The sequence below is a fragment of the Panthera pardus genome, unplaced genomic scaffold (assembly GCF_024362965.1).
Source record: "Panthera pardus isolate Hobbes unplaced genomic scaffold, ASM2436296v1 HiC_scaffold_8, whole genome shotgun sequence".
In the NCBI taxonomy this organism is placed as follows: domain Eukaryota; kingdom Metazoa; phylum Chordata; class Mammalia; order Carnivora; family Felidae; genus Panthera; species Panthera pardus.
Genome location: NW_026527013.1, coordinates 129704548 through 129718394, shown reverse-complemented (window position 1 = coordinate 129718394; position 13847 = coordinate 129704548). Strand labels below are relative to the sequence as shown.

The 13847-nt window shown below is 40.4% G+C and overlaps 1 protein-coding gene and 1 pseudogene across 10 annotated transcripts in view; one reads left to right on the top strand and one right to left on the bottom strand.

Moving 5' to 3' along the window:
• IMMP2L (inner mitochondrial membrane peptidase subunit 2) overlaps positions 1-13847 on the top strand; it is an 882864-nt gene that overhangs the window by 152422 nt on the left and 716595 nt on the right. The window lies entirely within an intron of this gene.
• Positions 12766-13430, bottom strand: LOC128775698 (platelet-activating factor acetylhydrolase IB subunit alpha1-like; annotated as a pseudogene).

Below are 13847 nucleotides of genomic sequence, written 5' to 3'. Positions count from 1 at the left end.
TCACTTCAGAATGTTACAGAATGATGTTACTACAGTTAGCTGTATAATTTTAGTAGACTAGAGATGAAATTATACTATGCTTTCAGTTAAGTTATTTTAAATATGAAAAAGGTGAAAACCATGAACAGCAGAATAAAAACAACCAATTTCTTATATAAAAATACCAAAAAAACTTTACTGATGGTAGTATTTTCTGACTTTTAGAAATCTTGTAGCTGTATTATATTTTTCATTAAACTCTGGATATTTCTTATACTTCCACATTCATGGGTAAAATAATTGCAAAATGACAGTATGATACAGTATAAAGTAAAACAGTATAAGTAGTAATGTGTAGCTGAATAAAATTGAGCTACAATTTTTCTTTTTTTAAAAAAAATTTTTTTTTAACGTTTATTTATTTTTGAGACAGAGACAGAGCATGAATGGGGGAGGGGCAGAGAGAGAGGGAGACACAGAATCTGAAACAGGCTCCAGGCTTTGAGCCATCAGCCCAGAGCCCGACGCGGGGCTCGAACTCACGGACCGTGAGATCATGACCTGAGCTGAAGTCGGACGCTTAACCGACTGAGCCACCCAGGCGCCCCGAGCTACAATTTTTCAAATCAGTTGCTGGCTTTCTAATTGAAAATACCTTGCAGGTTACTGTTCATGGAAATAGAAAAAAAATGGCAGAGAGTAGAAGAGCAATGTGAAAGAAAAGTAGCTTACATCATTTAAACATAGGTCTTGGTACTGTAGTTGGGGAAAAATGATTGAGTCGAAATGTTTTCAAAGATGCCTCGCTATGGAATTGTCTTGTGGTCTATTTTCCAATGAGATTGCTAGTTTTTTGATTTGGTAGCTAAAGGATCTGATTTTTAAATTCCTTGGATATGAAAATATCCCAATCTGTTGGGCTTAAATATGGTGAGCTTGAAATTTGTTATTCGTTTAGAAACATGATAATGATAGCAAATAAAATTTATTGAGCACTTACTGTATGCTATATCCAACGCTCACTGCTTCACATGGATTATCTCCAGTGGTCAACTAGAGCCTGTTGGGAGAGGAAGGTGTATCTTTATTTTATGTGCCACTAAGGAAGAAAAGCTACTGTTATTTAAACTATAGTATCATTGTGCCATATATCATAATTCCAGAAATGACAAAATAGTTAAAGAACTGTAATAAATGAAATGCATTGGTTGGTAGATGGGAGACTTGACTAGCAGACTGATCAGCAGCTGGCTCTTATATTGAATGTTGTGTTTTAGAAAGGTTATTATCACTGAAAGGAGAAAATTTTGCAAATGTGTGAACATGGCAATAAAAAACAGCGCGTGCTTCAATTCAGAATGAAGTTGGGTGTTTTCCCTGCGTTGCTTCACTATCTCTAGGCCTGACCTTTTTTGGAAAAGGATGCAGCACCCATTTATGTGGCCAGAGAATCAAAAAATAGGATTCTGAGGAGTCTGTCAACTTTCAGGGAGGGATAGCTTTTTCTGTAAGCAGAAGCTAAGCTTTAATTTCTGCCGGTTTTTGACATTAGATTGTAAAGTTGTACTCCTGGCAGTGATGCCAGGAGCCAGTACAGCTCATAGTATTTAAGCCCAACAGGTTGTGATATTTTCATGTCAAAAGAATTTAAACATCAGATCCTTTAGCTACCAAATAAAAAAAAAAAACTAGGAATCTCATTGGAAAATAGACTATAAGACAATTCCATGGTGAGGAACGGTGATGGGAAGGATTTTAAAAGTAAAACAATATATGGTTATTGAGAAAAAAAATAAGTTGTTATTTCCAGAGACACTGAACTGTAGCCATTCTTATACATATGACTTTGGGAGCAAAATTAAATAACCGTTACTAATATGCCAAGTTTATAGACTGTAGATATTCCTTTAGCACAGTAGACAACAAAGTGTAAGTCTAGTTGAAAATACGTTATGATTTAAATCCTGCCTATTACCTGATACAAACTTGAGGAGGGAAGAGGGAAGGGAAGAAGAAATGGAAGGTTTTTTTCCCCAAAAGGCAATACAAGGGGACTAGCTGCAGAGGCTAGGTACTACAATATCCAATATAGTATTGCATATCTAATAATAGTTGCAGGGAGCTATTACTTGTAAGGTGGTCTGAGGAAAAAAGGAAAAAGAGTTAATGCCTTGTTCTATTGTATAGAGATATTTGGTCTTTGTACCCAGTTCCTAGACAGAGCTCCAAGAGCCCTTGGAATATTTATTTATTTATTTATTTATTTATTTATTTATTTATTTATTTATTTAAGTTTATTTTGAGAGAGAGAGAGAGAGAGAGAGAGAGAGAGAGAGAGAGAGAGAGAGAGAGAAATCCCAAGCAGGCTCTGCACTGTTAGCACAGAGCTTGATATGGGGTTCGATCTTATGAAGTGTGAGATCATGACCTGAATCGAAGTGAAGAGTCAGATGCTTAATTGAGCCATCCAGGTGCCCCAGCCCTTGGTATTTTCTGAGTGATAAGGGTAATATGAACATCTTTTGTTCTAATGAGGCACCTCTTGCTAGGCCCCTAGATAGCTTCAGATGGGGACTGGTCACCAGAATAGCAAGCCTTGACCAAATGCTTGAAATTTCCAACCATCACACAATTTCTGGATAAAGGAGAGGGACTAGAGATTGAGGAGAGGGACTAGAGATTGAGTAAATCACCAACAGCCAATGATTTAATCAGCCATGCCTATGTAATGAAACTTCTGTAAAAATCCCTAAATGACAGTTTTAAAAGAGCTTGAGAGTTGGTGAACACACCCATGTGCTAGGAGGGTGGTACACCCCAACTCTGAGGGGACAGACCCATGTGCTTGAGACCCTTCCAGACCTTGCCCCAGGTACTGCCTTCAGCTGACTGTTCTTTCATATTCTTTGTAATTAACTAGTAATAGTTATGAAGGGGTTTTTCAGAGTTTCAGAGTGTCATGACTGATATCTGAAGTTGCCAGTCTTGGGGGGTACTGAGCCCTTGAACCTGTGCATCTGATGCTAAATCTGGGGAGTTAGTATCAGAATTGAAATGAATTGTAGGAACCTCAGTTGTAGTCAGAATTCCTTGGTGTCAAGAAGTGATATGAGTAAAAGCAGCTCAACCATAATTTGGAGAAATATGGAGTTAAAGGCCATAAAATTGGAGGGGAGAAGTAAGGATATAATAAATAGGTTGATGGGATGTGAGTTCAGTGGAAGCAAAGGAAGTTAAATTGATAGAATAGGGTAAAAAGTAGTCAGCTTAGGTACCTTAGGATCTAAATCGCTAAATGCTGGACCATGGCAGAACATTATTTTTGTGGCTGCTCTTGTATGTTTTTAATGGGCAGGGAACATCAACCATTAAAATGTGGCTTGAATAGGAAAGAAAAAAAAAAGGTTTGAGTTGTCTAGGTAAACATTTTCCTGGTTAGCCAATATATTCCTTGGCAGGGTGCTTAAAGGATTGGAAATGTGTTCAATTAATTAATTGCCCATGTGACTCTGGGGCTAGGAGTGCCTTCTTGTCCGAGGCCCACCTTAGGTAGCAGATGACTAAAGAGAAAGTACGGCTTGAAGATGTGATCTGCTGGATGTGAAATCAAGTGGGTAATGAAGAATCCATATGTGCAGAGCCAGGAGAGAAGAGTGAAGCAAGCAGGGGAAGAATGCTTTCTAAGATTTCACTACCAGCCAGGAAGAATTAGCCTGTGATTGAAGCTGTACATATTGCAGTTCAAGGACAAGGGGGCCGTGCTCAGTGCCAGCCCTAAGAAGGCTGGAATCCTGCCTGGAGAGTGGAGACAAATCAAAGAGAGGTGTGTTTGTATTACCATATATTAAGGAATTCTATCTAGGCTTCCTTGAATTCATACATTTGTCTCACTTATTCTTTGTCTATTTGGCATTTTTTTGTTTTAAGGCTGAAGCTTTTTCTTTTAACAGCTTGGAGTTTTGCATAGTCATTACTGAATAAAGCAGAGACACAGTGCATTATCTACCATTTGCAGTTTGGGTTATTAAGAGCAAAAATTTAAGACACAAAGCAATCTGAGTGTAGAATACTTTTAGATATGAATAATTGTTTCCTTAATTGTCCAAAGTCTAGCTTTGTTCATACTCAATTTGTTCATATTTTTTTGTGATTCATCTTTATCAGATTTTGCAAAACATTATACTTATTTTTCGTAGCTACAATAATTTCTCCCTTTTTGCACTTATATTTCATCAGATTGTGAACAAATTAATTATGCCATTATAGCAAAAACAATTGGTAATAAGTGTGGGAAGAAAACAGTGACTCTCGGTGAACGTACAACTCGAGGTATGGGGGGAAGAGCACGTGTGTGGTAGACTGGCCGACAGAGTGTGTGCCCTGGGACATCAGTGTGTGCGTTTCACAGGGGTGAACAGAGAGCTTTGGCCTACTGGGTATCAGATGAGATCTGCTCCTGTTTTTGTGATGCTCACAGACCCTCCAGCTCCTCTATTCTTAGGCTTTGTAGAGATCCTGAGGCCTTTTGAAAATCTTTCATTTATATATTAATCATAATCCATGTTTGTAATTATTACTAAAAATGAACATAATGCAATATATTAGTAGTTGGGGCTAGTATTCTAGTAGATAATAGACTTTCAAATAAAACTTGTAAGAATTCTTGAATTTATAAGTAAATTTTTTTATGATAGTTGAATGAATTTGGTGGTAAATGGTAGGGAGTAATATTACAAATTGATCATTGATATCTTTTAAACTTATCCTATAATTAGAGTTTTACTCTTCATATTTCTGTATGTATGAATTTGTCTGAATTTGCTTTGTTTTAAAATGTGATACTAAAAATACACACACAGAAATTGAAATTTAGTCCCACTGCAGTCCCATAATCTCCTCCTATTTTGTTCTGTTGCTAAGCCAGAAATTCACATTTACTAGATTATTATCTATTGCCATGGAAATTGTTTTGTTATATTTCAATTTCACTACAGGAACAAGCAGCAGGAGCTAATGGACCATAAGAGGGAAATTTGTTGTTTAAATAATGATTATCTTTTATATTTGGCTAACATGAAAAGGGGAAAGTACAATTCTTTTGTCACACAGCATGAGAAGGTGAATGGATGAGAGTCAGAGGCAGAATTCACCTTAAGAAAATTCACAACTATATCGTGAGTTAGAAATAACATTACCCAGTCACAAGACAGAACTGTAAAAGCTGTCCATACCAAGCTATGTTTAATTGAAAAACAAAGGAAGTCCTTATTGTGGGCTGGGTTCTCCAGTAGTAAAGACAGAGATGGAGTTTGGGGTGCAAGATGTGTGTCAGGGGTCATGTGCTTTGGCTGGAAGCAGGAGCTGCAGGATTGGGCAGAAAAAGAAGCTCGAGCTGCCCTGCAGACCTGCTGATGCTCAGGCTACACCATGGTTGCTCTGGGGGAAGTATTGCCCTCAGGGTTGCCTCCTGTTGCCACCGACCTCCCCTGCCCCAACTTTGTTGCAGGATGTGAGATGCCTCAAGGTGGGACTGCCCTTTGCAGCTGCAGTAGATTGAATTCTCTGCACCTAGAGGCTGTCCACTGACCATACTCCCCCAGAAGGTAGGGAGCCAGGGCGTCCTTGAAGGCTGATCTGGGAGACACATCTGTCTACGTGGATCTCTTCCTTGCATGAATATCAGAGATTTCCTGCAGTTTTATCCTTATGGTATTTATAATTCCCAGTATACATCACCTTTAATCAGGCAAGTGTTCACATTTTTTTAGACATATTGATGATAAAAGCCCTTTTAACGTCCTTATTTGGTTTAAGTGCTTTTTGAATTATGTAAGTTGTATTTTGCCTCTAGCCACAGCATATCCTTTTTGTTTTTAAATTCATAGCAGACTGAAGCCCTTCATAGAAAGTTAAGACTTTTCTTAATAGTATAAGAAGAGTTATAAACAGACATTTCTTTTTAAAATACATTTTATTTTATAATGATTTCAAATTTAGAAAAACATTTCAAGAAAAGGACAAAGAACTAATATGTTCTTCCCTCACATTCCCCTAGTATTGGCATTTTACTACAGTTGTCCCATCATATTCTCTTTATTGTCTCACTTGATTTCTCTCTCAGCCTTTACTCTGATACATTATTATTTTGAAGTGGTTTCTTTCTTTTTGGCTTGAGAGTAAAATTGCAGACATGATACCCTAGTATTTCTTTGGTACTTAAGAGAGCATTTCCTAAAAATAAGGATGTTGTTCCACATAACCCCAATATAATCAGAATAGGAAATAAATATTAATAGGATATTACTGTTTAATCCATAGATCTCATTCACAACTCACTATTTGTCCCAGTGATGTTCTTTATGAGTCCAGAATCCAGGATCATACTTTGTGTTGAGTTAACTGGCTTTCTGGTGTCATTCAGTCTGGAACTATTCCTTAGTCTTTCCTTATCTTTCACGATCTTGATATTTTGGAAGAGTTCAGCCAAATCATGCTTTTCTTTTTATCTGATGTTTCCTTATGAATGGATTCAGACGATGTATTTTGGGTAGGATTACCATAGAAGAATGATGTTGTGTTCTTAGTTCATCATGTTGAAAGTCAATCAAGCTTATCCTATACTTTTCTTGTTCCAGCCTTGGAATTATGAAGGAATTCGGGTTCCTTTTAATGGAGAAGGACATTTAGACATGGGGAAACCAAGATTTAGGTTCTTTTGTTTTTAATTTTGTTTTTAATTTTTTTTTCAACTTTTTTTTAAATTTATTTTTGGGACAGAGAGAGACAGAGCACGAACGGGGGAGGGGCAGAGAGAGAGGGAGACACAGAATCGGAAACAGGCTCCAGGCTCCAAGCCATCAGCCCAGAGCCTGACGCGGGCTCGAACTCACGGACCGCGAGATCGTGACCTGGCTGAAGTCGGACGCTTAACCGACTGCGCCACCCAGGCGCCCCTTTAATTTTTTTTAATGTTTATTTCTGAGGCAGAGAGAGACAGAGCATGAGTGGGGGAGGGTCAGAGAGAGAGGGAGACACAGAATCAGAAGCAGGCTCCAGGCTCCGAGCTGGCAGCACAGAGCCCGACATGGGGCTCGAACTCACAAACCGTGAGATCATGACCTGAGCCGAAGTCGGTTGCTCAACTGACTGAGCCACCCAGAAACCCCAAGATTTAGGTTCTAAAGATGCTCACTGCTACTGGAGTATCATTCCTGCTAGGTCTAACCAGGGAATGAAATTAGAAAGTACAGGTTTGTTTTTTTTTTTTTAATGTTTATTTATTTTAGAGAGGGGAAGGGGCAGAGAGAGAGGGAGACAGAGGATCCCAAGCAGGCTCTGCGCTGATAGCACAGATGTGGGGCTTGAACTTATAAACCATGAGACCATGACCTGAGCCAAAGTTGGATGCTTAACTGACTGAGCCACCCAGGTGCCCTGAAAATACAGCTTTTATAAACACACACTATATGCACATACATCTCTATCTATATGCATGTATGTTCCGGTAGATTGATCTTTCTAAGTACGTTCATATTGATACCTTCTTTTTATACTTATAGTTTCTTTCTCCAGCATTGAAAAACCTGGCTCCCATTAACCTTAAATATATACTTGTTTGCTTGTTTCCCCTTGTATATAACCAGTCTCTCAGCTATGTGGGTCACTCACTTGGCCCTACTGTCTCCAACCAGCTGGTTGAATATTTGGTTTTGGCTTTGCTGGCCATGCCAACTACTTGCTCAGTCTCAACCAAGGGGAAGGGTCCCAGATGCTTCTCATGTTTCCTAGTCCTATTATTATTTTTCTGTGGATATAAAGTACTGGAGTGACTCTGAAAAAGATTCAGCCGAGTAGGTAGTATTTGCTATGGGTTATATCATAAAAGACATTCCTAAATTAAAAACGGGATTCTCTAGTAGTTTAGTGGTTTCTTTTTTTGTTTGTTTTTTCAAAATTATTACTATTCTAAGATGTGAATGACAGGATTTTATTGCTGAGTTTAAGATTCTGTTATGGACAATAATAATAGCACTGAGACATGTGCTAGCCATTTCTGATATTAAATATAGTTTCTGAATAAGAAACCGTTTATATTGTTAAGGCTGATCTTTCTTTAGATTCTCTTGGATCTATTTCTTGGCAGTTCAATAAGTGATGGCTATTAGCGAAAACAATTTTTGTTGAGCCTTGTTTATTGGTTGCAATAATGAGAACAGTTATTGAGTTCGATAATTTTGTGCTTTTATTTTCAAGTAACAAAGTGTTCTTATTTTGTGATGATACCAAGGAAAGGCAGTTTAAAAGCTGGCTTTAAAGGATCTGTAGCTTTGAGAGGTTATAATTTAGAATGGAGGCATGGTGGTCAGAGGAAATGAGCCAAAGTTAAAAGCCTTTTCTGTGCCATTGAATCTGTAACCATCCTCAAAGTACTCTGCACTTTATGTCACAAAAAAGCCTCAAATCCCGTGGGTAAATGTTATCTGCAGGAACCTCATCATTTCTGAAAACAGTTCTTTTATTCTTAGAGTGTTTGAACAAGAAATACAAATAATAGTATTTTCTTCTCTTTTTTGCAGGACAACATATGGGTATAGGAGTTCCTCTATTTTTGAATAAGTGCTTTGTGGTATAAAAAAGCAAAATCAAATTGAAAATTAATGAATGGTGAGGCAAACTTAAGGTGTTGGTTAAATCTCTTTCTTTTGCCTCCTTTGTCAAGCAGCATTATCAATTGTTCTCATCTTGTGGCGTTGTTTTATGCTTGGTTTTCTTTTGGAAGGTAAAGTATAATTACTTGTCAGCCAAAAGTTTATGGCATAGACACTTTTGCAAATAGCTTTAAAAGTAGATCTTGATTATATATAACCTGTAAGGAGCACACAGAATATGGGCAAAGCAGTTGATGAGCAGTGGATGTGGCTGTACATGGAGAGAAGTGAGTGAAGTCTACTTCATTTTTGTGCTTTAAATCTGTCCACACTTTCTCTCGAGTCTTTCATGGTTTCTGCTGTCCTTGTCTAATGTAACTTGAGTTGCTTCTTACCCTGTTCCTCATCCCCTTTTCTCTGCCTCTCTGTCACACACAAATACACATATACATACACAAACTCACCCACATACAAATGCACATACATTCACATTTGAATTAAAATGGTTGGCATGCTTAGGAATATTTGCAACTGGAGGCCACACAGGCCAATGTCTCTAATTGTGTGTTTGTGTATATGTATGTGCACACCCACACGTGCATACCATTTCCAAATAGTTGACCACCGAAAGTACTTGGCTTACGGTAGGTATACAGTTCACATTTGTTAAGTGAATGACTCTATGAGTCCAAAACGACAAGTTAATGACTGGAGCAAATGGAGTCTCATGGAGACATTGTTTCTGCTATGAAGATTTGTTTGTTGTAGAGACGGCTACTCCAGATGATCTAGTATTTGTATGGAACAGTTGTTAGGTCGAGTCTGATGCTTTGCCCCACCTCTCTGAACCAAAATTTACTTCTGACTGACAGAGGGTAATTAATTGAACTGCACAGATACTTCACTGGGAAGGGTAAATCATGCCTTAGATGAAGACAGTCACCTGGGTATGGGACCAGATATGTGTACTTTTCCCTCCTCTTGATAAGCTCTTCTTATTGCAGCTCATTTTGTGTCTTGTGACAGCCAAGTGACTCAGAGTAGAGTGAAATGACTTTTGTATGACAGAAACCATAACAAACCACTCAGGACATTTGCCTTTAAAAACAACAATAAAAAGATCAAACATTCTCTGGTTACCACTTTAACATTGTACAGTTTGGAGTGGTACTGCTAGTCCTGTCAGTGAAAATTACCATTTGGCATCTTCTTGGAGTGTCTAAATGTGTAGTCGGGGACCCACTTGGGCACAGGATAGTGCTATGAGCCCTGCTCATGATTTTCTGAACTACTTCCTAATATGCCTGAAATGCTGAGAGCAGGGCATTGCTTCCCCTACGACTTTTCTAAATGACAAGACCTTCCTCCTTTTTTCCCCCCACGTATAGTCAAATTTATTCCATCATATAGCAGCAATGCAATTTCCCCCTGTTAAAAGGCATCCCTCACCATGCCCGTAGAGCAATCCCCTTCTCTCTCTTTCTCAGAGAGAAAGCCCAAACTTGCCCGTGAGCAGTGTCCACATCTAATTCATTGAAACCATTTTCCTCCATTCAGTACTAAGACCTCCCAACCATTAAGCTCGACATTTTAAGGACCAAAAAATTCTAAAAGTGGGCTATTAGGTATCATAGAGAGCCCAACAAAAATGCATACGTGTGTACACCAAAAGACGTACATGAGAATGTCCATGGCAGTGCTCTTCCTAATAGCCCCAAATGGAAGCACCTCTGATGTCTGTCAACGGTGGAGTGGATAAACTCAGGTATAGTCATGAAATGTGGCCTATTTGTTCATTGGATAGCAATGAAAACAAATGGAAAACTGTCCAGGTAACAACACAGATGTTAAAGGAGGCAAAAAGAATACATCATGTATTAAATTTATCTAAAGGTTAACCACTGGCAATTTGTGGCTTTAGTGTCCTTACCTTTGAGAAGGAAGGAGAGTAATGACTAGCTAGGATAAAGGCTGTAATAAGGGCATATTAGTGTTGTACTTGCTATGGGTGGTGGTTACATAGTTATCTTCACTTTGCGACGAGTCATGCCAAATATATTTGTGCACCTTTCTGTATGTGAGTTATACTTCCATTAAAACACTTATTTTTAAAAAGATTGATATCATTGCCCTCTTGTTTGTAATGAATACTTTTTCTGGATGCTTTTAAGATGTTTTCCTTTGCCTTAGTTTTATGTTTGACTGTAACATGTACAGGTGTGATTTTCATGTTAATTTGCCAAGTGTGGTTCACTGAACTTTGTGGATCTGTAATTTTATGCTTTTCACCAAATTTAGAAAACATGATTCCAATATTTTTATTAATTACACATAAAGAAAATAGAGGGACCACTCTCACTTCCACCTTGTATACGTTCTGGGAAAGATGGCACCATAAAATGATTACTAGTTTTAAGCATATACTTAATTTTATAGGGCAGCACCCCAAATTTGCAGCTTACTGAAAATTTTATGGGACCAGTTGGTGCCATAAACCGAACCAGTTTTCCAGTTTGTTCTAAGTTCTTGTCCAGCCTGGCAACTCTTAAGCCACTAATGATTAATCAGTGTATACCCTTACCTCATTCCATGTCTCCTAATGTTCTTCCCAGTGGAAGGTTTTCTCTTTACCATTGTGTTTCGGGGACACTAATGAGTGGTGGCGTTGCATAGTGGCCACTCACACCTAGCTTTTACCAACTCAGTGTAGATCCTTTTGTGAATGAATGAGACCCATCATTTTTTCTCTTCCATTAACTGGTCAGAGGGAACTTGTTATGCCAATTTATACGACTGAGGGAGAAGTGCTCAAGGAATAGGGCCAGATACTATAGTAGTCTGAGTCATCTGCTCATTCAGCTTAGTTGTGGCCATGTTCCCAGTCTTGTAGGGAGTGGACTGCTATTGGGCCCGTCTAGTTCTATGGTTTGGCGAGTCGGATAACACCAGTTTTTTATGGGTAGTTTGATTATTCATATAGTCACTTGATATCCCATGGGCAGGTGTTCAGTCTCTACCAGGTACCAGTAGTAAATCAGGAGAGCAATCTTAATAAGGCCCCCAAAACCACATGTGATTAGCACTAACACATTGCACTATCATACTGACCATGTAGCTGTACAGCGGTTGAAAGGCACTTTCACATGCTTTATCCCATGGGACACAGTGTCCTTTCTGCTGGCCTCCCGTGTCTACAGATGTGAAAGACCCAATGTGAAGGCAGGCCCTCTTCAAATCAAGATTTCTTGGAGGACCTGGCCATTCCTGTGGCTCGGCAGCCTGTGTCCCAACTACTGCTGCTGCTGCTACTACTGCGACTACTTCTTGTTGTTGTTGTTGTTGTTCTTCTTCTTCTTCTCCCTCCTCCTCCTCCTCTCCCTCCTCCTCCTTCTCCTTCTCCTCTTCCTCTCCTCCTCCTTCTCCTCTTCCTCTCCTCCTCCTTCTCCTCCTCCTCCTCCTCCTCTCCTTCCTCCTCCTTCTCCTTCTCCTCTTCCTCTCCTCCTCCTTCTGCTCCTCCTCTCCCTTCTCCTCTCCTTCCTCTTCTCCCTCCTCCTCTCCCTCCTTCTCTCCCTCCTCCTCTCGCTCCTCCTCTCCCTCCTCCTCCTTCTCTTTCTCCTCTCCCTCTCCCTTCTCCTTCTCCTTCTCCTCTCCCTCCTCCTCTCCCTCCTCCTCCTTCTCCTCCTTCTCCTCTTCCTCTCCCTCCTCCTTCTCCCTCTCCTCCTCCTCCTCCTTCTCCTCCTCCTCCTCTCCTTCCTCCTCCTTCTCCTTCTCCTCTTCCTCTCCTCCTCCTTCTGCTCCTCCTCTCCCTTCTCCTCTCCTTCCTCTTCTCCCTCCTCCTCTCCCTCCTTCTCTCCCTCCTCCTCTCGCTCCTCCTCTCCCTCCTCCTCCTTCTCTTTCTCCTCTCCCTCTCCCTTCTCCTTCTCCTTCTCCTCTCCCTCCTCCTCTCCCTCCTCCTCTCCCTCCTCCTCCTTCTCCTCCTTCTCCTCCTTCTCCTCTTCCTCTCCCTCCTCCTTCTCCCTCTCCTCCTCCTCCTCCTTCTCCTCCTCCCTCTCTTCCTTCTCTTCCTTCTCCTCCTGCTCCTCCTCTTTCTTCTTCTTTTTTTGAGGAATGAGAATTTAATGTTGGGGAAGGAGGATGCTTAGGTTATAGTCTCTGGCAGGGAGACACCCTGGTTCTGCCCTTGGGCCAACAAATGCGGAAGCAGGGAGTGCAGGGCTCAACAGACAGGGGTATAGCCCAGGCGGCTCAGATTTTCATTTTTGTACATTTCATGGTGACTTATGGTACTGTCTGAGTGCAGAAAACTAGGGTCGGCATCAAGAAAGTGGGCCTGTGGGTGGTCAGCCAGTGCCGTCTGGACCAGCTCATTCACCCACTGGTTTTTCTCATGAAGTATATTAGGGTGCTGGCTCCTGGGAAGCAGGCCTAGCATCATGACTTGGGCCTGGGCTGCCCTTGGTTCACCAGTCATCAGTCACTTGCTCTGCTATGGGCCTTGGTTGTTGGAACCCACCCAGACCACCACAATCTTGGGCTGGATTCGTTCCAGCTCCACATTCTCCAGTCACTGAAGCACATGTTGTATGCTGCCACTGCCAATGCCAAAGTTAAGTGTGTGAAGGGGAGAAAAGAGCTTCTGCCAGATCTTGCACTGGTGCATTAGCTGGACCAGGGAGTCCCCAATGAAGACGACTTCAGGTTCCTTATCTTTGCTGTCAACTATAGACCAATGGTGCAGGGACATCCAGAGTCCGACGTTTTGCACCAGCATGGATTGCTGGCTGGGCTCTCCTCTCCATTCATATTGGTGCTGCAGCTCCTGCGGGCCCCAATGTCTTCTTTCAAGGCAAATTGTGGTATTTGAAATAACATAAACAGTAGCAATCCAAGATTTGGGTTACAGTTCAGATTAGAACACCAACCACTTGGTTCTCTTCCTCTCCATTAGTGTCTGCTCAAATGTCATTTTGCCATTAAGTCCTTCTTTGGCCGTCTTATTTAAAACCCCTATTTCCTACACACCTTGCTTTATTTTCCCAGTAGCACCATTTGACATACTATATATTTTATTTATTTTATTATCTGTCTTTCCCATAAGAAAAAGCTCCATGAAAGCAGGACTGCTTCAATCCCAGCACATTGCATATAGAAGGTATTTATTTAATATTTGTTGTTGAATGAGGCCTTAACAGAACTCCTCCAAATTATCTGAGACTTCAT